The sequence below is a fragment of the Pleurodeles waltl genome, chromosome 5 (genome assembly GCF_031143425.1).
Source record: "Pleurodeles waltl isolate 20211129_DDA chromosome 5, aPleWal1.hap1.20221129, whole genome shotgun sequence".
Classification (NCBI taxonomy): domain Eukaryota; kingdom Metazoa; phylum Chordata; class Amphibia; order Caudata; family Salamandridae; genus Pleurodeles; species Pleurodeles waltl.
Window position 1 is genome coordinate 1,172,852,946 of NC_090444.1, and position 24,318 is coordinate 1,172,877,263.

Here is a 24,318-nt window from a genome sequence, read left to right on the forward strand (position 1 = left end):
TACTGTAGAATAGGCAAACTGACTAAACTTGTTTTGTCTAGAAAGATCACACTCTGTTTGATCTAAGTTTCAAGATTCAATTGCCCAGAAATTATTGCACACATTATTGCCGGACTGCGCATCAAGACTCAAGTACCTGGAATGATTGCGCGCTCTGCCGATCTGAACTACAAGGGTTAATTGCCAAGAATGAATCACTCACACTATTGCCGATTCAACCATCAAGATTCAAATGCCTCAAAATGATCGCCCGCTCTGCCGATCCGAACTGCAAGGGTTAATTGCCAAGAATGAATTGTGCTCACTGTTGCCGATTCAAATGCCTCGTAATGATCACGCACTCTGCTGATCCGAACTGCAAGGGTTAAGTGCCAAGAATAAATCACGCACACTGTAAATCACAAAGCCAAAAACTAAAAAAATTCTAGAAATGGAGTCAGGGGCCTACCCCGACCTCTGTCTTACCACCCTGCTTGAAGATCAGCAAGGTAATGAGGACAGGGCCAGGAACTGTCCAAGTAGGCCTCCGGAACAGGAGCCCAGGAAAATGTTGCTGCTCTGCACCGGGACCTCTGAATAGCGAGCATGTGGACCTGGGCTGGGTTCCTTAAATAGACCAAAGCCCCGCCCACATGCCACACCCAGCCAGGCTGCAGGAAAGGCTTGAAAATGAACAATACATTACAAACAGCATTAATGACATTTCAGATAAATACCTGCAATGCAAAAAGTTAATATGCAATATCAACACACAATGCATGAATTATTACATTGCATAAGGTTTGTCATTTTGCATTATGTTGCCCGTAGAGCGCGCACTGTCCTGGTGTTGACAAATATAAGAACAACAATGCCTAGAGTTAATCATTTCACAGACTCCACCGTCTTTCACTAAAAGGATGTCTAAAGCAAGCCGATTTTGAAGCGTCATAGCTCTATCCGCAGCTAATTCAGTATCTATCAGGAGTATTGCCCCTGTAAAATTTGTCACCATGTTATTCACAATAGTAGACAATTTTCGTATCTTGATCGAATTCAGGATGACTCCCACTGAAGGAACGTCTGCACCAAAGATATCTGCCACAACTGCAGAAGAGGTTTCCCTCCTCTGTCACTTATGATGTAATTCAGTCAATTTCGGAAACTTCTTTAAGTTATCTATCTGATAAATCTTTGGGAAAACTATCCCCAAATAACATGTCCCATACCATCCTCTTGGAAGGAGGTAATAAGCATTAAGTCCACAAATATCACAGATCCCAGGAATTGCAGGGTCCTGACCATTCTACATAAAAGTCCACTTACTCTGAAACAAAAACACATGCCTACATTCACTTGTTCCCACAAATAAAGTGTCAGTGCATGATTTGGCCTATATATACAAAGCTTCCCCACATGTAATACATCTAATGCTAATTTCCCTTGCATTTTAATTGCAGTGTAAGCATAATCATTCTTGTTAGTCCTTTTCTCTAAACCTTTTTCAAATTTTTCTTTTAATGCTTTTCTCCTGTCATCAGTAAGCCCTATGAAGCTCTTCTCTAAAGGTGTAAGCAAGCACATAAGGTTATTCTTATTCACGTAAGCTGTTCCAAATGTTAGTGTAGGCTCAAAGAATCCTCTAACTAATACTATATCATGCTCTTTAGCTACTCTACTCAAATATCTAATAATAGGAGCAAACGGAAACACCAAATCATAGTTGAAGTAAAAATATTGTATATACTCTTGATTATAGAACCTTGTTAGTGGCAAGCTACAGCTTATTCCATATGTTAAAGGTAAGCTGTGGTATGTAACTCCTTCCTCTACTGACAAAGGAATTTGTGTACACACAAGACAATCCCTCGCATCCATCGTTTCAACATACTCACTCAACAAGCGATAGAAAACATTAGAAGAAAGCTCTCCTTGAGCATTAGTATTATCATGCAAATACTTCTAATCTAACTTAAACTTCTCCAAAGCCATTAGTGTAGTAGTCTCAGGAACAAAAGTAAGAGTGGCTCTTTTCATATCATGAACAGACATTCCCACAATTATCACAGTAAACAAGATTCCACACATAATTGCCAATCCAACCCTCATATATCTACAGCACCTAGCATTTCTACCTTGATTAATTAACTCAGCCATGATCTGTAAAGAATCAGAAAGCAGAAGTAACTCTTCTATAAAGTGCAATAAAAATCAGAAGATAAAGATTCTTCTCTCACAGTTCAGTCTTACACTACAGGAACCCTCTTTCCTTGGTCAAAATCGATTAGCAGCTTATCACATCCGGTTTTATGTCAATCAGGTTATCAATGTCTCTTCCGGTTTATTTTCAACAGTCTCTTTAAGGTTTCTCCAGATTAGTTCAACAATTCAGCTTCTTGATCACCTTCAGGTTACATCAAAGTACTGACTCGGAACTTCTCTATCAAAACAAAAAGACATACACTTGTGTTCATTCATTGGTAGTTGCATATGCCCATTCAGGACCTGCGTAACGTCGACTTGCTATTCTCTTCCTTTTCAACTCTCAATCCCCACTTAGTTCTCCTTCACTCAATTCCTCTTTTCTCGTAGTACCTACTTCTTCCTCTACTGTTTCATTTATGACCAATTCCTTTCTCTTCCCTATCTGCGACTCAGGCTAATTATATCCTTTTCCTGATCCTTCTGTCAATATTCCTCTCACGATTGGACTCTTCTCCTTCTCTTTCTCTATGGTGTTTTCTCTTGATGGACCTGCAACAGGCTCAGGAGGAGTTGGATCACTTTGACTCCGATCCGTCTCAACTCTTTCCCCCTCTTGGTCTGGCACTTGCTCTGTCTGCTTTTCAGCACCGTCTGCTTCTGGGAGAACCTTTGTTGAGCTAGGTTCTCCAGCTGTATCTGTTGAGATTGATTCTTCCGCACCTTCCTGTAATTCTTCACTCTCGTCTCTTACAGGGGTAATAGAGCCATCTTCTACAAGCTCTGGTTCAACTTCAGGCTCTCTTGGCTCGGAAACCCGAAACGTAGTATCAACTCCCTAAGTAACAACTTTGCTACTGTGAGACTGTTATTCCTTCTTGTAGGGTATGCTTCAATCCAGTGACTAATAATGCACACAATCACCAACACATGCTTCAAACCTCCACATGCAGGCATCTCAATGAAACCCAATTGCATTCTGCTGAATGGACCTCCTGCTCTTCCGATGTGGCTCAAGTTCACCACTGTCCCTTTTCCCACATTTAGCTGCTGACAAATTATACAGAGATGACACACTGCCTCTGCTGCCTGCCTAAACTTGGCAGTGAATCAGTCGATCTTGAACAAATGAACCATGGCATCCCTCCCAATGTGTGCCTGGCCATAATAATAATGGGACATTTGTGACAATAAACTATTGGACGGGACAATCTGACCCTCCTCAGAAACCCAAATCTCATCAGGACATTGGACACATTTTAATTCTGGCCAGTCTTTTCTCTTCTTTGTCTACATTACCTTGCAATGTTTTCAACTCTTCTGAAGTATAGATCACTTTTAATGCAAAACTTGTACATGTATTATTTTCTTCTGGCATCAGTTCCCTCTCATCTTTGAACGATATACAGTTCAATGTGCAAAACCTTGCGACTTGATCCGCATATCAATTTCCCAGTAAGATGTAGTTGTGTGTCTTTTGATGTGAACTGCATTTTACCATGGCAATTTCTTCAGGCAACTGTACTGCATACAGCAATTCTTTTATTCTGTCCCTATTTCTTACTAGTGAATCAGTAGAGGTCAGGAAACCACTTTGCGCCAACAACTGACCAAAATCATGAACTATTCCAAATCCATATTGGCTGTCAGTATAGATTGTGACTCTCAGTCTCGCAGAAACATGGCACGATCTAGCAAGAGCTACCAATTCTGCTACTTGTGCAGAATATACACCTCGAAACTAAGAAGCTTCTAATGTCCCTATAATTGTGCATACAGCATATCCTGCTCTCAAAGTTTCTGTACCATCTCTGAGACAAGAACCATCAACAAAGACAATTTGATCATTTTCTTCCAATCGTGTACCTCTGATATCTGGTCTTGGTTTTGTACATAGCTCAGTTACCTCAAGAAAATAATACTCAATGTCTTCCTCTTTTTCAATTTCAACAGTGTCACTTGGAAGTAATGTTGCCGGGTTCAGCTCTGTACATCTTTTCAATGTTACATTTGGAGCACCTAGAATCCTTGTCTCATACCTTGTCAGTCTGGCACCAGCCAAATACTGTGTTTTCGTCCTTGTCAGTAACATCTCAACAGAGTGAGGAGCCATTACCATCAGAGGGTATCCCATCACTACTCCCTCATACTGAGAAAGGCTTTGACCAACTGCTGCAACGGCACGCAGACAACCTGGTAAGGCTTCTGCGACTGGGTCCAAGATAGCTGAAAAAAGGCTACTGGGAGATAAGCACCTCCAGGGGCCTGTGTCAGAATAGACAAAGAACAAGCATCACGTTCATGACAAAACAATGTGAATGGCTTCGTGTAATCAGGCATTCCCAACGCTGGAGCTCTGCACAAACTCTCTCTCAACTCAGTAAACACTTTCATCTGATCCTGGTCTAGTGTAAGTGGGATCTGTAACCTCCTTTTGTGTTACCTACTGCAATGGTTTGGCAATCACAGCAAAATTTGGAATCCACTGATGACTAACCTACCATTCCCAGAAACATTCTGACATTTCTCTGTGAAGTTGGAGGACTTCTCTGCAATATCGTTGTAATCCTTTCTCTGGAAATTCTTCTCAACCCTTTCTCAATTTGGTGTCCCAGGTATTTCTCTGATTTCTGACAGTACTTTAATTTCAAAGGTGACATTTTATGTCCGATTTTTCCCAAATGATTCAACAGGGCAATCAAGTCATACTTAACACTCGTCCCTTGTCTTAGACGCAATCAGCAAGTCATCAATGTACTGCACTAGAGTCGATTGGTACAGTAGTTCCAACAACTCCAACTTCTATTTCAAGATCTGATTGGACAGAGACGGGGACTCCAAATACCCTTGTGGAAGCCTGCACCAGCTGTAGACTCTGTCTAGGAATTTGAAACTAAAAAGAAACTGACTATCCTCATGAAGAGGCATAGAAAAGAAAGCTTGTGACAAATCAACAACTGTGAACCACTCTGCATCGCATGGAACCTGAAACAATATTATTGCTGAATTCGGCACCACAAGACAACACTTAACCACCATGTCATTCACTTTTCGCAAGTCTTGCACGATATATACTTTCCCACAAGGCTTCTTTAAGCCCATTATCGGTGAATTACATCGACTGCTCAACACTTCTTTCAAAACCCGTTGTTTCAAAAAATCTCAAATTATTTGCGCCACTTTCATCAGAACATCTTGTGCCATAATATTCTGTGGAAGCTGTGGAAACACTACATTCAGTTTCAAAGTAACCTTAATCGGCTCCACTCCCTTGATCAAACCCACTTCTTTACTTGTCAGGTCCCACACATTCTCCTGTACTGTTTCCTGTAAATCTGCATGTAACTCTTTCACAGTAAACATTGGGAATAATTCAGTCAACGTGTACTCTTCATTGATGTTCTCATTCTCAGTTACAGGAGTTTGTTCTTCCTCATCATCACTATTTGTCTGAACCCCTATTCCAGCAGTGGAACAATTAATCGAACATCTGGCCTCCACAATAAGTCCCTTCCCAGTAGGGATACTGGACTCGAGTCACAAACTACAAACTTGTGCAGTCCCTGAAAGTTGCCAATCTCAACCTGTACTGGATCTGTGATCGGATTCATCAGCTGTCTGTTTGTCACTCCCACAACCTGAACTGTTCTGTCTGAAAGAGGCAAGTTTGGAACTTCTGCACTTCTAACTGTAGAGCATGTAGCTCCTGTGTCCACTAAGAATAAGACCCTGTGACCCATCACCTTTCCCTTCACAAAAGGTCCTACATTGCCCTCCATCCGAACTAATACTCATCCATTCATCGTTTATTTCATGCTCACTATGTAATGGGAATTGGTGCACTGTGTCACTACTTCTATCTTGTCTCTGACCTGTGACCTGCTGAGTAAGCATCATCTGTTGATGTCCATCGGGGCTTGAGGTATCTGCATTTGCTGTCTAGGTACCATAGGAACCTGCTGCTGCATTAGTTGCAACTGTGTCACTTGTGCACGAGGCATTTGGCCTGTTGCATGGGTTGAAAATTCTGCACTTAATTCATGTTGTTCTGAAAATGTGGATTAAGTCCTCTCATTCTAGGGACTTTCACAGTTTGAAATGTATTGACATCACCACTTTGCTGAACAACACCATCCTACACCATCAACGGACACTCCCGCTTCCAGTGTCCCACGTTTCCGGAAAGATGACACAGTAATATCTTTTTCATCCCTTGCTCATCATTCTGAACCACTACAGTATTCAAATCCAGACCACAATACATATTGACTCCACAACCCCTACCTCTCATCTGAGATTGGAACATAACAGTTCCCTGCTGCTGAGGCATCTGTTGCACTAAAGCTCCTTTCACTCCTGTTTGAGCTGCCTTAATTTGCATCACCATCGCTTTCTCCTTTAACTTTTTCTGCTTCAATTCAATCTCATCACTACAGTATTTCACATACTGCAACACCTCCTCAATCGGTTTTGCTTGCCAACAAATCAAATGACTCTTAATCATCTGATCAACTTCAGGTCTCAGCCCTTCCACAAACCTGAACACAAAGTGCAACATGTCTTTCGGCTCAATTGCTTCCTTAACACTGTACTCCTTGAACGCTTTCAACAATCTCTCATAGTAGGTATGTATCGACTCCTTTACTTCCTGCACTGTCCTGTCAATTCTCTGCCAATCAATATCTTTAGGTGAAATTCTCGTCTTCAGGAACTCAATAACCTCATAATAATGTTTCATCCCTTCAGGTGGTGGTGCACCTGTAACTCTATCTCTTTCTGATTCACTTGTTGGCCAATCCACTGCTCTCTTGCACTCAACCCACAAGTCAGCTGGCACCCATATCTCGAACAGAGTATTCAAGTATTCCCAGAGACATTTAGAAAGTTTTACAAATCTATTTGTCTGCTGGTACCACTCAACCGTTTTCTCTCTCAATATTGGATGATCATTTGTGAATGACAGAATATCACTCCTGTGCCAAGGAACATGAACGAATTGCCCTCCTGGAATTTCCCTCATTGGTAAACTTTTTACTGGATCTTTTTCTTTCTGAACACTTTCAGATCCTTCTTGGAAAGTTGTTCCCGTTTATCCTTCTTCTTTGCCCATCTGCCTTCCCACTTTTGTAATGCTCCCCAAATCTGAAAACTTTGCAATGATTCTTTGAGATGCGCTTTCATCCCTGCTGATCTCATGTGTTCAAAATCTTTTGCCTCAAAATCTAATCTATAACTCCTTTTCAAGTGCTTTGTTTTCTCAATTTCTATGACATGTTCATCTGCCAGTTCTGCCAATTTCTGGTGTATCTTGCCCACTTCTTTCGTAATTCTCAGACACAGATATCTCAACTCTTCTTCTGTATAGGATTCTAACCTATTCACTCACAGCGATCCCTCAACTAATTCCGTTATGTCTGTAGCTGGTCTTACATGATTAATCTGCTCTTTTCCTTTGGATGCATTTCGAAGAGTGTTCAGACTATCTAACCACTTATTCAATTGCTTTGCTGTTAATTCCTGTAACGAGATGGTACTCGCATTCGGCATTGGCAGCTGTTGTACCACTGAACCTGGAGTTTGTGGTGTCAAAAGCTTCAATTCAAGCTCTGACTTACACTCGGGCCATTTACCGCATCCGGAAGCACAACAAGTGGACTAAGGTCCATTAACGGCCTAGATCCATCAAAGGTCTGCCCCATAGATGACATTACCTGCACATGATGTCTCACCCCCCTCCTCACGAGGCTCTGTGACATTTCACTCTGTTCTTCTGCAATCGGATTATTTTGCGCAAACAATGGTACAGCTGGACCAACAGTAATTGGCAACGAAATTGCATCTGGTGCCGATCCGACATCCGCGTTTTGTGGAAGGGCTACTCCCATATTCTGATTCATCACTGGTGTTACATCTGACTGTGTCCCTGTCATTGGTGTGAACTTGAGCAAACCTGGTGGTGAGTGCGTTTGGACCACCAAAGTAGTCACTGCATCAGGAGTACTATGTACTACCCCTTGTACCTGTCGATTATCTGTCTGGACTGGTCCCACTGTCCCCGACACTTGGGCTGGGACAGTTGGAGCAGAACTAGTACTTGGACCCACCTCCTGCTCCGCATATGTTGGAGGTCGGTCCCTCAACACGTGAGTAATCAGATCCTCAAAATCTGAATCTTCATCTTCCACATAAGTATTTTTCTTCTTCTTACCCCCTGAACTCTTTTCAGCCTTGCTAGTATCCTCTGTCTCTTCCGACTCATCTTCTTCTGTAATTGCAGGAAACAACTTAACACCCTGTAATGTCTCCATTCTCCACTTCTTCTGTTCCCAATCCCATCTTGCCTCTGCTAAGGACTTCTCTACTTTCCTTATTCTCCTCTGGAATTTCATTTCTTGCTGCTGTCTTGCTATGAGCTCCCAAACCGCTAATGCCTCAAAATGTGCTGGTCTCAGAAGTGGCTTTGTCTCATACAGTGTCATTCGCAACTGATCCAAAATTCTCAAATTAAACGTTCCATGCTCTGGAAACACTCACTAAAGCTCCCTGTTTCTCTGTCAATTTGCACCACTGCTTTAACCAAAGACATGGCGTGACACCTCGCTCCTCCATTACAATAAATGACAGAGAATTTCCCGGTGGGGTAGGCTCCCCCACTGTCGCCTTAATGTATGTATCACCCTTCATGGCACTCCTAAACGCTTTGAAAAACTTTATCTTTCTCTGTTTTATTTATTCGATTCAATAAGGAAATGCTTTTACTCCCAAGATTCCTTTCACCAATTGCCTCTTACGAACGGCTGCCAATCCGCTCGTGACTCTTCTTACTAACCAACCTATCCCAGGGCGGCTCACTCTGGTGTCACACTCACACAGTGTGGCTGACAAAGTCTTGCAGCTTGTCCTCCTAATCTTCTACTCACAAGGAACTAATACTAAATAATTGCGAGCACTAACCAAAAACCAATAACCAAAAACAAACCTGCTGGTTTCCTACAAGAAGGTACACAATCGCTTCAGAGACCAAACAGAATTTCACTGATGGCCTTTCGCTCATGCAGCTATCCATCATTCTCAGTCTCCCACATTCGCAAGCAAAATTCGACCCGCGAATTTCACTCTCAACTGATCAATGGGTCTGTCCTTGTGCACATAGGACTCGCCAAATCTCAGTTGAAAATTTCCCTTACTCACTAAACTCACACACCGACTTGTTGACCACGCCTGATCAACCTACTAAACCAGACAGATTGCAACATATAGCCAAGTGTCTCCTACACTTGTCAATATACTCCGGAGTCTTAGACCACGCATGGTCCGTTCATCACCAACAACCACATGGACAATTTTTTAGCACAAAGCGCCACACGCATATGAAGTTTGACGACTTCCCTGCTCTCATACTGTGGAGTACGCCCATTCCTACTAAACCTCAACTGGAGTACGCAAACTCCGTACTTTTCTCACATACGTCACAATTCACCTGCGATCTGCATAAGCTCTTGCAAGTGTAACCTACCACTTTCACATTATCACTAAAACGCCGAAAACTTACCCAACCTTCCTTGCGGGTTCCAGGATCTGGAAAAGTCATTTCTGGGTTTAAGGGGACATCATGCTTGCTACAATTGCCATTACGAAAAATAAAATCCAAATCACAATAATAATGAACAACTAACCCTAACTCAAACTACCACCATGGCCATTAATTACCACTTAACTAGTTCTCCAAGGAAACTAACCATCAAGCTGCTACCAAAAACTGATACAAATCAATAACCACTAAGAAATTTTTTTATGATTCGCCAATTACATCAACATTTCATGAATACCCATGACTGAATATACGTTTTAACAATTTTTATTTCCCTATTAGTTACAATACTAAACCATATGGTTAATTCAAACTTTATTCAATCAACTCAGAATTAATTCATTAATGACCACAAATAAAACAACCTAATCAGAACTTGAGAAAACATAAGCTCTAATGCTTCAGCATTAGCCAGCAAAGATGAGTATGTCAACATTAATGACAGAGTTCAGCAACCAGTTCGTCAAACATTTGTCACTGTCACCGTCACCCAAAAGAACCTTACCTAAGCCAGATTAGCATTAGCATGTGGGACTTCAATTTTGAACATGAATTTGGAAAACATCTAGCTAGGAGAAAACTATTTAACAGCGCAGTTGGTACCTAGAAAGAAAAGGCACAAAAGTTAACAGTCACATTGTCATAACTACCTATCCACGGAATGGATCAGCAACAAAGTCAGTCTTCGTCATCAATCGATCAGCAACGCATCAGGCTCTCAAGAGCATGAGCCCATTGACAAAGTCTTGAATCTCTTCTCCCCCAATACTGCATCAAAATCGGAATAAGGTCTCTCCTCCGACATCTGCCCCTAAAATCTGAATTCTCCCTTTCTGTCACGTCATTATATCAAAGTTGCCCAGTCCATCCCCTAATTCCTAATTGGTCAAATAATCACTATATGTGACACTACCCAATACAATCACTTCTTCAAATCTATGAATTCTAATATTTTGTCGCTCTCAGGTCGTCGATTGGTTCACGGTACGATGTCCTCATCACCTGGCTCACCAGGTATTGAAAATGTTGCATCTTCTTCTCCGTGTCTCTATTGTTCGAGTCTGGGGAAGGTACATTTAGCCTGCTCTTCACACTGGATGTTGCAACTTTTATTCCCTCATCTCCTGTCTGTCGGTACATTGCAGAAAATTCTAGCTAAGCAGACTTTATTAACACCGAGTAGTTCATGGTCAGTTTATCACATTGGCTTCTCTATATTTCATGATTATTCTGCTGCTGCTCGAGGCCTGGCAAAACTAGGCCACAACTTTGGCTAAGTTAGCTCTACAATATAATGCAAAACATACGTTATACATCTTAATATGACATATTACTACATCATTATTGCACATTTTCAATATTTCATGCATATTTTATAATTTTAGTACAATTCGTGTAAGTTGATAGCCACTCTTCGTGGGCACATTTTCAAACGTGCACATTAATTTTTCTATGTTTACTTTTTCTTTCATTTTTCTTGTTAATCCAAACACATAACTCATTAATAATTTCTAATTAACATATCTGCTTCAACACCACCATTACGACTCCTTTGTTTTGGAAGTAAAAAAAAGTTTTCAAGAACTGAAATAATTTTTTGAAAAGTACAATTTCAGCCAACTGGACTATATAATCAGCAGGCACTTTATGTGGTTGCTCCCTAGAGTCAAACATATTGGTAATCACATGCACTGCTCCCTGTTTGGGAATATTGGCATTCTGGACTTGTATATCCATAGTAACCAACAAGGATTGAGAGTTGTTAAATGGTAGTCTTTCTGTAAGGTGGATAAGGTTCATAATGTCCTGAACGTAAAAACGTGTGCATTAGGGATAACATACTCTTTACTTCAGCAGAAAAAAGATTTCCGCACATAGGGCCAGAAGTAGCAATATATGAATTTGCAAATCGAAAATTGCGAGTCGGTGCAACCCGCAATTTCCGATTCGCAAATTCGTATGCAGAATGGTGTCTCAGACACCTTCTGCGAATCGCAAGGGGGTCGCAGAGACCCACCTCATTAATATTAATGAGGTGGGTTGCAATTTGCGACCCCCTTGCAATTCCATGCACTCACAGGGATGGTGGCCTGCAGGAGACAGCAGACCTCCATGTCTGTGACTGCTTTTTCAATAAAGCAGTTTTTTTTTTGTAATGCAGCCCATTTTCCATGAAGGAAAACGAGTTGCATTACAAAAGGAAAAAATGAAAAAATTTGGTTTCATTTTTTCAGAGTAGGCAGTGGTCCATTGGACCACTGTCTGGTCTGAAAAAATATTTTGGGCGGAATTCACAAAGGGGAAGGGGTCCAATGGGGACCCCTTCCCTTTTGCGAATGAGTTAGCACCCACTTCAAGTGGGTGCTAACTGCGAATTGCTTTGCGACCGCTTTCGCGGTCACAAAGCAATTCTGCATTGCGGTGCGAGTCGCAAATAGGAAGGGAACACCACTTTCTATTTGCGAGTCGCATTCCCATTTTGCGAGTCGCTATCGACTCGCAAAATGGGAATGTGCATCTCGATGGCCGTTTTGCATGGCGCAAACTGCGATTTTCGCAGTTTGCGCAATGCAAAACGGTTCGTACATCTGGCCCATAAGATCCTAAATATTTAAATAAGTAACTTTTGAGTTCAAAAGCACTCAATGCTGTGCCAGTTTTTTGTCCCATAAATTATTACCACATAACTGAGGATGAAAACACAAGTGTTTCAGCACATTTGACGATGCAAGTCAGTAGACTTTAATATCTTTGTGGAGTGCATGTAGTGTAAAATAATGTGCACTAATGTATAATACGAGACTTTTGTAAAGTAGACATTCACCCCTGGTATTTCTGAGCCCTATGTAATAGATAAAAGAATGCACACAGATTACAAACTCACCTTGATTAGATACAATTATATATCTTATTTGTATCCTCTGTGCTACCAGCAGGCGCTGAAATTCAGAGGATGAATGCTTGAATTAGGTCTGTTGGAATGTAAACCATTGACAATGGAGTCAAACAAAGATGTTTACAGTGGATGCCTTAGTTCACAGAGCAATCAGACCCAGGAGTTCTGCGAAGGGTTTAGTTCATCATTCAGATTCTAGCATAAAATGCATATCACTTACGATGACAACAGTCCTAGCAACTGCCGGAACCAAACATTGGCAAATATTAAACGTATATAAATTAAATAGTACAAATGAGAGTTTTTGTATATTTGCAAAAGCAGATGATAAATTACAGTACACCATCTTTGTGTAGGTGACTTCCGGAGTAACTGACACTGCCACAGAACCCTAATACAGTCATTGGGAAAAGCCAGAATTTCTTGCTTGTCTATGCTTGTAGCTTGCCTCTATTGACTTAGCCAGTGCTTTTTTATTTGACCCAGCATTGGCAAAGCCCACTGCAGCAGTCCTACATCTTGTTTGTAGTTGCAAACTGAGGGCAATCTTGAATGTAAAAGAAATAACACTCCATCACTTTGAGACATTATTTTTGATTCTTCTAAGATCGTTGCCTCACGATATTGCACCACACAATGTAGCAGCTACCTTGGAAGTATTAAAAAATACCAACAAAATGACTGACTCCTGCATTTGTCTTTGCTAGTGCCAGTGTAATTTTAAAAGCATCCTTCATTGGCAAAGCAATAGTGCCAAGCGGAGAAAGAGAGGAAAAAGGTGGGTGAAAGGAGAAAGGAGAGGGAAGAAAAGGAAGAGAAAGAATGTGGCACCAAGCTTCTGCAGATGTCTGTGTCAGTGGAGGGTTGATGACTGGAAGTTGAAGAGAGAGAGAGAGAGAGAGAGAGACAAACAAAGCGAGATAGAAGGAAAATTAAGGGGTGGTAGTGCTAAAGCGGGTGTTGTAATAAAAATATTGATGAGTATTCATGTATTCTGAGAAATGGATTTGCGTAGAAAATGTAATAAAATAGAAAAAATAATGCACGCATTTGAAAATGTGTCCGCATGAGCGGTTGCCAATGTTCACGGAGTGTACTTATTAATGGTTTCTTAATATGAAATATGGAGCTTATGTTTGATTAATGTAGTAGTAAATCATATTGAGGGTTATGCATTATCTATTAGCTTTATAAACTGTAGGCTTTAACTTAGCGGAGGTCCTGGCCTAGTTGCAAAGGCTCATGCCAAGCTGTATTTCTAAACCGATTAATAAAATGTTTCCTTGGAGAATTAAATTGTGATTTTCCACTGTGCTGACCAAATGTGCTTGTAGCTAAAAGTCTTTTATTTTGAGAACCGATTGCTAGAGGATGCTGTTCTTGCTAAATGCAACAATATGAGTGTAATGTGTGTAAGACTGACTTTCTCAGGAGAAAAGCAATGGATACACTGACTGGAGTATAAGCTGCAACAATATTATTACCTGACAAGCCGGATGATGAGGACATTACAAGAGGAGCCAATCAGCAACATGTGAACCGAATACTAGTAGAAAGTATAGATTTGATGTTTTAGTTTTATTGGACAATGTGTAAACATGCGATCCCTTGACCAATAGGGACTTGGGAAGTAGTTTTAGGAAATCTAACTTAGATTGCGCACTGCACTGATGGAAGATAGCCATTTGCCCATTTTCTTTCGGAGCAAAAGGTAATTACTTTCTTGAGCGTCTTGACAAGAGAAGTGTTTAACTTTACTGCTTACATACTTTGCATTTTCTGAACTTTGATGTTGAATCCTGATTCCTTGCTGATCAAACTGATGTCCTGATGACAAACACTATCGTAGCTTGCCGATTCATTTGAGGAGAGGTATATTATTACTGACGTTTTTCTTAAGACAATTTGCTTTTTCTAGGTACACACCGCACTATTTTGATAGAGCCATAGTTAGATGTTTTCTAAATTTGTGTTGACTAAAATTGTTTTGCATGAAGCCCAACATGCTGATGCTAATCTGGTGTTAGATAAGGATCCTCACTAATAAAGTTTACTATCTGGAGTACTTTTTGATGTCTTTTCTTTGCTGAAAATAAATGTATGTGATATTGTTAATGCAAAAGTTCTTGTTAATCAAATTGCACTGTAACTTTAGAATGTAAAGTGGTTCAAGCTTTGATTAGATTACACTTCTTTTGCTGCTTTGGACAGCCAGTGATGTTTCTGTATGTGTATTATTTAAATTGAGATTATTTTACATGATACTAGCATTGTTTATATAGGGAAATAAATATTCTAACTTTTACTATTCGTGACTGAAAGGTCATGGTTTGCGACAATTACTGATTCCATTGATTGCTAATGCTATTTATTATCATTGATGCTATTGATTAATTATTGATTATTGATCTGCACGTACTGGAGTTATGGTGGGAACATCTTAATTGCAAGTCAAAAGGTTCACCGACCTATTTGCGTCCCCTTGTAAGTTTACTTATTAAGGTCTGACGCGCTAACATTGGGAGAGAGTACAGGCTGGTGCTTGATCAGAGAAAAGTGTTAGAGACAGGGAGAAAGAGACATAGAGAGAGAAAGGGAGAGACAGAGAGAGAGAGATAGGAGCTGGTAAGCCTCACATAATGGTGGACAAAATGCTACAGCAGCTCCCTAATGGCAGGAGTGGAAGGATACAGTCAACAGACAAAAAAACAAGAGATGAAACTTAAATGATCCTCAGGCGGGTCTAACTCGAAAATAGGGAGCACAACAATCAAATCAGGAGCAGCCAAATGAAATAGAGAAAAGATACATGCAATTATGAGGTAATATTTGCCTCAACGAAGGAAGTATAGAACAATTAATTAAAATGCTGTCTTCAGTGGGCCTGCAAAAACTTTCTATACATAGGAGTGTGGCTTTACACTCAGAGGCAAACAGATGAAAACAAGCCATTCAAGCGTTTATGCAAATTAAACTAAAACTAATAACACCATATGATTTAATATCCCTTTCACTATAGGAGTGTAATAAATCACATTTGATATTATTAGAATTAGTATATCTACCTGCATTTCACTAATACCCTAGCTTGTGATTTCTGAACATGTTTTTCATTAAATGTTAAGGGGCTAATTTAGAGCTTGGCAGAGAGAGTAGTCCGTAGCAATGCTTTAGAAGTGGGCCAACGGACAGTATGTGGGATCGGAGCCTACTACGACTTTGTCCCTGGCATATTCTTCCCATGGCTCGATGTAGCATGTAAGCCATCCGACCAACTGCTCAATTTAAATTGAGTGGATGGATGATTTTTTTTCCTGTCTGTAACCGCCAGGTAAAGCCCAGCGGCGAGGGAGGGTAAAAATAAAAAAGAGAAAAAAAACTTCAATGTTGTAGGTATCATAGGTTGTCTTTTTTCAAAAAACAAATTTCCACTTTGGGAGTTTGTTTTTGAAAATAGTAAAACACTGTGAAAGTTTGATGGCTAATCTTCATGTTTGACAGAGCTGTCTGTTAAGCGTTTATACATTGACAGGAGCCACATGTACTGTAATACATATGGTGATCACATAATATAACCTTACATTGAAAAAAATGATTTAAGTTTTTAAATATAATAATGTATTATTTGGAAGCTAGACTGGTCCCGCCCTACTCTTATTGTTCATCTTGGGCTGTCAAATATTTCCTTGGTTTCCTCTGTTAGTGAGACTTCACTCTGCCATAAACATAACCAGAACAAGAATTCCTTGTGAAAACATTTCCTGTGGTAAATTTTATGTGCTGGACTGAGCAATGCTGAGGCGGGAAGTATTTGATGAAAACCGAAGCTCAAGAAGACCACTTTATGTTTTATTTCTCACTGTAAAAACTTTGAAGATGCATGCTAAGTGTTTGTTCTTGTGATGTCAGTAAAGAATACCTGCGTCGGTGCCAGCACATCTGAATGATGCTTTCGGCAACCCACCGCACCCATTAAGTTTTCTTAAACATTGTGCCTTATTCGTATGTATCCTATTAAACAGACACGCAACTCGTGCAGGTTCTGCTTTTGATGCTAAACTGCAAATGTTTTATCACATCGCATCACAATCAAAGGTCTCTAATTCTAGCTGTGCACTCAGGAGGACTACCATGGCAGCACCATGATACCTAGAGCTGTGATTTCTTTGACTATTTGCATATCAATTCTTCAAACATTTACTCGCAGACTCATCACTTTAACAGTTATCTCTAATTCAAATACCTTACCTCTCCTCCTCTTCTCTTTCCTTTCCTTTTCTCCCCTCATCTCCTCTCCTTCACACTCCCTGACCTTCACCTGCCCTCCACTCCCTCTCCTTCACTCTCCTCTCCCTTCGCTCTCCTCTCCTCTGGTCTCTGTTCGACTCCTATCCTATCCTCTACTGTACGTACTCTCCTCTCCTCTCCGTGCCTTTGAAATATAGAAATACAGAGTAGGGAATATTGTATGACGTTAATATCGATCGTAGACAGAATACTGAGGGACAAAAATATTGAAAGTAACGTATGTATGGATTTTTGTGCATAACCCCACATATATGTACCTTGACAACATATATATATATATATACATATATATATATATGTCCACACACTTTCTCCATCCTCAGGGGCCTCCAACACAGCAGAGCAGCTTCGCAACCAGGGACATAGTATACCGTTTCTAAACATAAAAATCTCATTGGCGAAGCACAATTTCCTGATGAAATCCCAGCATTTCATTCGTATTAAAGGCTGCAACTCACGAATGAAATGCTGGGATTTCATCAGGAAATGATGCTTCGCCATTGTGACGTATATATATATATATATATATGTATATATATATATATATATATATATATTGTCGCTGCCGTGCGGTAGCTACATGTACTCATAACTCTCGCCTCCGCCATGCACAGCTAATTACCACACATATTCCATCATTGATGACATCTTCTATGGGATCATTGATATTATCACTGCAACATTTGCAATAAAATTGTTGATGAGAAAACTGTGCATGGTGAGTTATAGCTCCTCTGGGGCAAGAGTTTTAGTTACCTTGAGGCAAGAGATATAGGCCCTCAGTAGGAGTCTGACGGTCTTAAGACCGCCAGACTCGCAGTCAGACTGTTGCGGTCGTGGTGGTCCGACAGCCACATTATGACCGTGTCAGAGCCGCTATACTCTGACCGCCGACACCGCCAGGTTGCAGCCAGTTCACAGCCTGGCAGTCTGGGCAGTTGTAATCCACCAGCCGCACCGCCAAATTGCCGCCGGCTTGATTGCGAGCCGGCGTCAATGTTGAGGCCCAGTTTCCCGCTGGGCTGGTGGACAGAAATGCTGTTTCTGCCCACTGGCCCAGCGGGAAACTTGTAATAGACCCAGCGGGGTTCTGGCTGCACTGGCGGTCAGATGGCGGTATCAGTTTGACAGGCGGGTCGTGATGAGGGCCATAGTTACTTGAAATAACTAGCTAAAACACCTGAATTCCTTGGTTTTGTAAACTCAGAGCCTAACTATAACACCACTCTAACCCTTGTTTTTTTCACTGTATGTATATATATATATATATATTTTCAATACTTTAGATTTATAATATTATGATACCCGATATGCCTGTGCTCGATGTTCCTTGGTTAAATCCTCTCATCTACTCTCCTCGTCCCTTCTCTTCTTTTCTCTTCTGTTCCTAGCCTTCTCTTCACTGCTCTCCTCTTTCTTCCATTGTTTCCCCTTCACTTTTGGTCCATCTGCCAACTAAGCAAGTATAGGTATGGATTTTAACCATTAAGACAGTATTTATCAGTCTAGGAGGATTGCATTGGAATTTCATAGTATGAAAGAAAAAATGCATCCCTATTTTAGTTAAACTAATAAGTATGTGGCAAATCCTATGAAACTGCCAGTGTAAGCAGGTCAGGGTACTGTAAGTGTTCACAAAGACCTCCCCATGCTCATCAGGAGCACAGACATTAGTTACTATCCACTCTGCTGATTTATTCTAGGCCAGTACTAGCAACTTCATCTGAAATATTCCAGAGACAAGCAAGGAGAGGTAAACTCCTTCCTGGGGCTTCAATGGGATGCTCACATCCTTGGGGTAAGATTCATGATTGAATTGGCATCAATCTATTCACATGGCTCTCTCAGGTGTGCTCCAAAGCAGAAGGAGAAAGATTTGTGTGTCTTATTTAGTTCCAGTCACAATCTGCTGGGAGTGGGTCATGAAGGACATTTTTAAGTGTATATTCACTCTGTGATGGGCAATGATAGGTTGAACAAAGCTAAAATCCAAATGCTTTCTCCTCCTAGGATTTTCAGTAAAGCAACTCAGTTCAAACTCCAGGGATATGCCTGCTGACAAATATATGCCAACATTCCTTTCACAATAGCATTCCAAATGGTAGCCACTTCGCTCCCCTCTGCTTATCTCCAGTTCTCTCTATAAACCCCATGCGAGACCAGCCAAAGTCCTTCCAATAAAGTCTTGATGCCGAAGACTCCATGGCCCTCATTATGACATTGGCAGTAAGTACTGCTTACTGCCATGCTGACTCTCGCCAACATACCGCCACCGCAGCGGATTACCGTCACCCATATTATGACCCACACATAGCAATCCGTCGCTATACAGCCACACACAGAAGTCCACCAGCCCAAAGGTCAGAGATGAACTGGCGGTAGCAAAACCCACCCCATTACGCCAACAGAACTACGCCCACAGCATAATGACCCACGAATCACTGCAGCGGACATTTAATGGCACTAAACCATTGGCGCTGTGCTCAAAATACACACACACATTCAAAACTACACGACATTGGACAATTCAAACTACACACACCTGACACACATACACACACCACACCCACACACACACACACCAGTATAAAACACACACCCACATTACCCACAACCCTTTACCAATACAAACAAGTGCCACAAGAGAGATAGCAAGACCATAGACAAGACCACAGACACACACCACCATCATCTATACACCATCCACACACCCTACATCACACACCCCACACACCCTCACCCACACCACTCACAATACACTCATGGCACCGCAACGACACCCCAGGTTCTCTGAGGAGGAGCTAAGGGTCATGGTGGAGGAAATCATCCGGGTAGAGCCACAGCTATTTGGATCACACGTGCAGCAGACATCCATTGCAAGGAAGATAGAGCTATCGCGGAGAATCGTGGACAGGGTCAATGCCGTGGGGCAGCATCCAAGAACAAGGGACGGCATCAGGAAGAGGTGGAACGACCTACGGGGGAAGGGGCGTTCCACAGCAGCAAGACACCAAATAGCTGTACAGAGGACTGGCGGTGGACCCCCACCTCCTCCCCCACAACTCACAGCATGAAAGGAGCAAGTTTTGGCAATCATGCATTCTGAGGGCCTGGCAGGAGTAGGAGGAGGACTGGACTCTGGTAAGTCAACTCTTTACTACTTTCACCACCCTTACCTGCATGCCATCACATACCCCCCACCCTTACCCTCACTCCCATCACTCGACCACCTCCCACACAGCCTACCATCACAACCCACCCATCCCAATACCAAGCCCTGCATGTAACACCAATGCACGGACCACCGTCACAGACTTGCATGGATGCCCATCACTAAAGCATGCACAATAGAGAGAATCACCTAGCCCACAAATTCACTACTCACACAAGACAAAGGTGCCAGGGGAATAGCAACCATAGAGGGCAACACACCCATGCACAAGATGACACACACAGAAACAATAACACTGCATTTACATCCCCACAGGTCCCCCACCCAACGTCCCTGGAGAGGAGGTGCCAGCAACTTCCAGTCCACCCCCAGAAGAGGCCCACAGTGATGACAGCAGCTCTGGACGCCTGGATCTGAATGACCAACCTGGCCCATCAGGGATCTCTGGACAGTCGGTAACCCAGGCACAATCTCATACCACCACAGAGCCTCCCCCTCAGGAAACACCAGCAGAGTACCCACCCAGCGGGTCCATACCTCTGTCCCCAGGACACATCAATCAGCAGTGTGTCCACCACTACAGGAACCCAGGCCACCCCACAAACACAGGACGATCAGGGGCCTTGTGCCAGTGGCAGTGGGCACACAGTTCAGGGGACAGAGGCACAGTACAACAAGGTAGCTGGGAAGACTGCTGTGCGACAGGGGGAGGACAGGCCCAGGGAACCTTTCTCTCCAGGAGGCACACACCAACATCCTGGGAGCATACCACCATTCCCAGGAGACAATGGGCCAGATACTGGACAAGTTGCAGGAGACCCAGCGGCTGCAGGAGAGACTGTACCTGGGGATCAAGGAGGACTTGAAGGACATCAACACCACCCTGGTCTCCATTGCAGGGGTGCTGGCAGACATGGCCAACACCATGAGGGAGGCAGTGGCACACCACCGGGCCCTTGACACTAGCCAAACCAATGAACAACCTTCCACCTCTGCTGCCGATAGTGGACAGGAGGCCCCGCCCCAGGACCAACAGGCCACCAGCACCCCACCCCCTGCAGAAGGAGAATCACCCTGCATACGGTCCCTGCGATCCAGGCAGAAGCCAGATACTATTGCAAAGACCCCCGCAGGAAATAAGACTCTCCTGATTGTCACCCTTATGTCCCACTCTGTCACCCTGTCCACCTTCAACTGCCATTGCTCCACTTGTCATGCCCCCTTGGACAATGCACCTGTGATACAAATAGACTGGACTCTATCCTGGACATTCCAGCCCACTGTACATCCCCCTCTAATCATTAGCCCTTAAATAAACACCACTTGAATAAATACAAGTATGGAGTCTGTCAAATCATTTAACCATGTATCCATTTAACAAGCTTTAAACACTGCAATATTACTGTACAGTAATGTATACATTGAAATGACCTGTAATTGGCTGCAGTCAACACACCAGGAGCGATGTGGGGCACAAATATCTGCATATAGAGATGCCAAAGGGTACAGTAAGTGGCCATAGAAGTGGGAAAATCAGCCTGCCACTGACAATGTCAAACACAAAACTGTCAATGTAAAGTGTAATTACAGTGTATTACCTGTGCGTCATTGGAAGTACTGTCGTATTAGTGCACTTCTGTTGTCCTCATCCTCTGCCTCCTCATCTTCACTGCCCACAGGGTCCACTGCTGCCACACGCCCATCTCCAACCTCATCCTCCTGCAGAAAAGGCACCTGGCGACGTAAGGCAAGGTTGTGCAACATACAGCATGCCACGATGATCTGGCACACCTTCTTGGGTGAGTAGTACAGGGATCCACCTGTTAGATGGAGGCAACAAAACTTGGCCTTCAGGAGGCTGAATGTCCTTTCTATTCTTCTTCTTGTTTGCCCATGTGCCTCATTGTAACGTTCTCTGCCCTTGTCCTGGGATTCCTCACAGGGGTCAGTAGCCATGAGAGGTTGGGGTAACCAGAGTCACCTGCAAATATCGAGGGACAACTGTTAGACACACACTAACCCATAGGGCCCACACCATACCCATTCACCAACATCCCCTGGGTGGTACCAGGGCTCACCTATTAGCCACACCCGGTGCCTCTAGAGTTGAGCCATCACATATGGGATGCTGCTATTCCTCAGGATAAAGGCATCATGCACAGACCCAGGATACTTTGCATTGACATGGGAGATGTACTGGTCCACCAGGCACACTATCTGCATGTTTATAGAGTGAAAGCTCTTTCGATTTCTGAACACCTGTTCATTTCTCCAGGGAGGGGGGACAAATGCAATATGTGTACCATCAGTAGCCCCAATTATGTTGGGGATATGTCCCATTGCATAGAAATCAGCTTTCACTGTGTCCAAATCCTCCACCTGGGGGAAACAATGTAGCTGTGCATGAGTTTAATCAGGGCAGACAATACTCTGGTCAGCACTACTGAGAACATTGGCTAAGACATTCCTGCTGCCAAGCCCACTGTCACTTGGAAGGAGCCACTTGCCAGGAAATGGAGCACAAATAGGACTTGCACCAGAGGGAGGATCCCGGTCGACGGATAGGAGATATCAGGTCAGGTTCCAATTGGGCACACAGCTCTGTGATTGTGGCCCTGTCCAGTCTATAGGTGAGGATAATGTGCCTGTCCTCCATTGTTGTCAACTCCATCAGGGGCCTGTACACGGGGGATGTCTTCATCTCCTATTCATCCACAGCGGTTGCAATCTAGGGGGCAAACGGTGAGTAGCTGGTCAGTATTTCATATTTCCAAACCCTACACTGCATTGCATGTTGTGACTGTAACACAATATTGTTGTATATGCCCAAATGGTGCCTATGTGTACTGTGACGCAGTTAGGTGCCATTGCCTGCCCCCCCCCTGAAATAGCATCTGCCTGTCCTGTATGGAGGGACTGGTGGAAATGAGGTCATTCTGCTGACGTTGTGCGCTGTTGCACGAGGCGGTCGAAAACCACCATGCAAATCCTCATTGGATACCATTAGGCCCTATGGGTTACAGTGGCCAATGGTAGTGTACGCCGTCGGTGACGTATGCACCGCCGCAGGCGTGACTGCTATTTTCTATCTGTTCACTCACTTGCAACCTGACCTTCAACAGGAGAGGACCTACACCGCAAGTGCTGCTGTGACCTGTGTCTGGAACCTACCATGGCTCGTGTTACTGGGGAAAGGGCCCATGCCTTCACCGCTGCAGAGTTGGAGAGACTGATGGATGGGGTCCTACCCCAGTACCGAAAGCTGTTTGGGCCTCCAGACAAACAGGTGAGTGCACTGTGAGCACAATGAATGGGGCATGAATGTATGGAGCACTGTGTGTGAGGGCCTCGTGTAGGGGGAGGGTTGGAGTAAGGGCCCTGGGCAGCATGCTGCATGTATGGTGGGTAATGTCTGTGCATAAGGGGATGTGAGTGCTATGATGGGCCATGGGTGTAACAGGCAGGACGGTTTGACTGATACCTTTTCCTATGTGTATTTCTCTGCAGGTCAGCGCCCATCAAAAAAGGTTATATGGCATGCTATTGCCAAGGACATGCGGACCCTGGGGGTCTACGGCAGGTAGAGCACCCACTGTCGCAAACGGTGGGAGGGCCTAAGACGTTGGGCATGGAAGATAGCGGAGGCCCAGCTGGGGATGGCCTCCCAACGAGGAAGTAGTGCCCGTCGAACTCTGTCCCCCCTGATGGCCCGCATTATGGTGGTGGCCTTTCCGGAGCTGGATGGGCACTTGGGGGCATCACAGCAGCTACAAGGGGGTGAGTACAGTGCCCCAATATACTGCTTGCACGTGGAGGGGTGGCATCCGGGAGGGGGATGTGGGCCTGTGGGTGCCCCTAGGCCAGGCTGGACAGTACAGGGTATGGCCCATGTTGGGCAGGGTCTGATGTCAACCTCCTCCAAACAGGCTAGAAGGCCTCCACTACTGGGCAGGGGTCTGTGGGTCTCAGGTATGCTGCAATTGGCATTAGGTATCCCTGTCCATGGGCTGGTGTCTAGCATTGTGACTGTTAGTGCATTGCCTAGTGCGTAGGTCTATACCCTGTGTGTGTGTGTGTTGTGTACACCAACGGTGGTGTTGTTGCAGACATTGACCAAGGGTATCCTTTGTCTCTCCCCCCCTTTTGTTTTGTCACATCCTTATGTGCCTT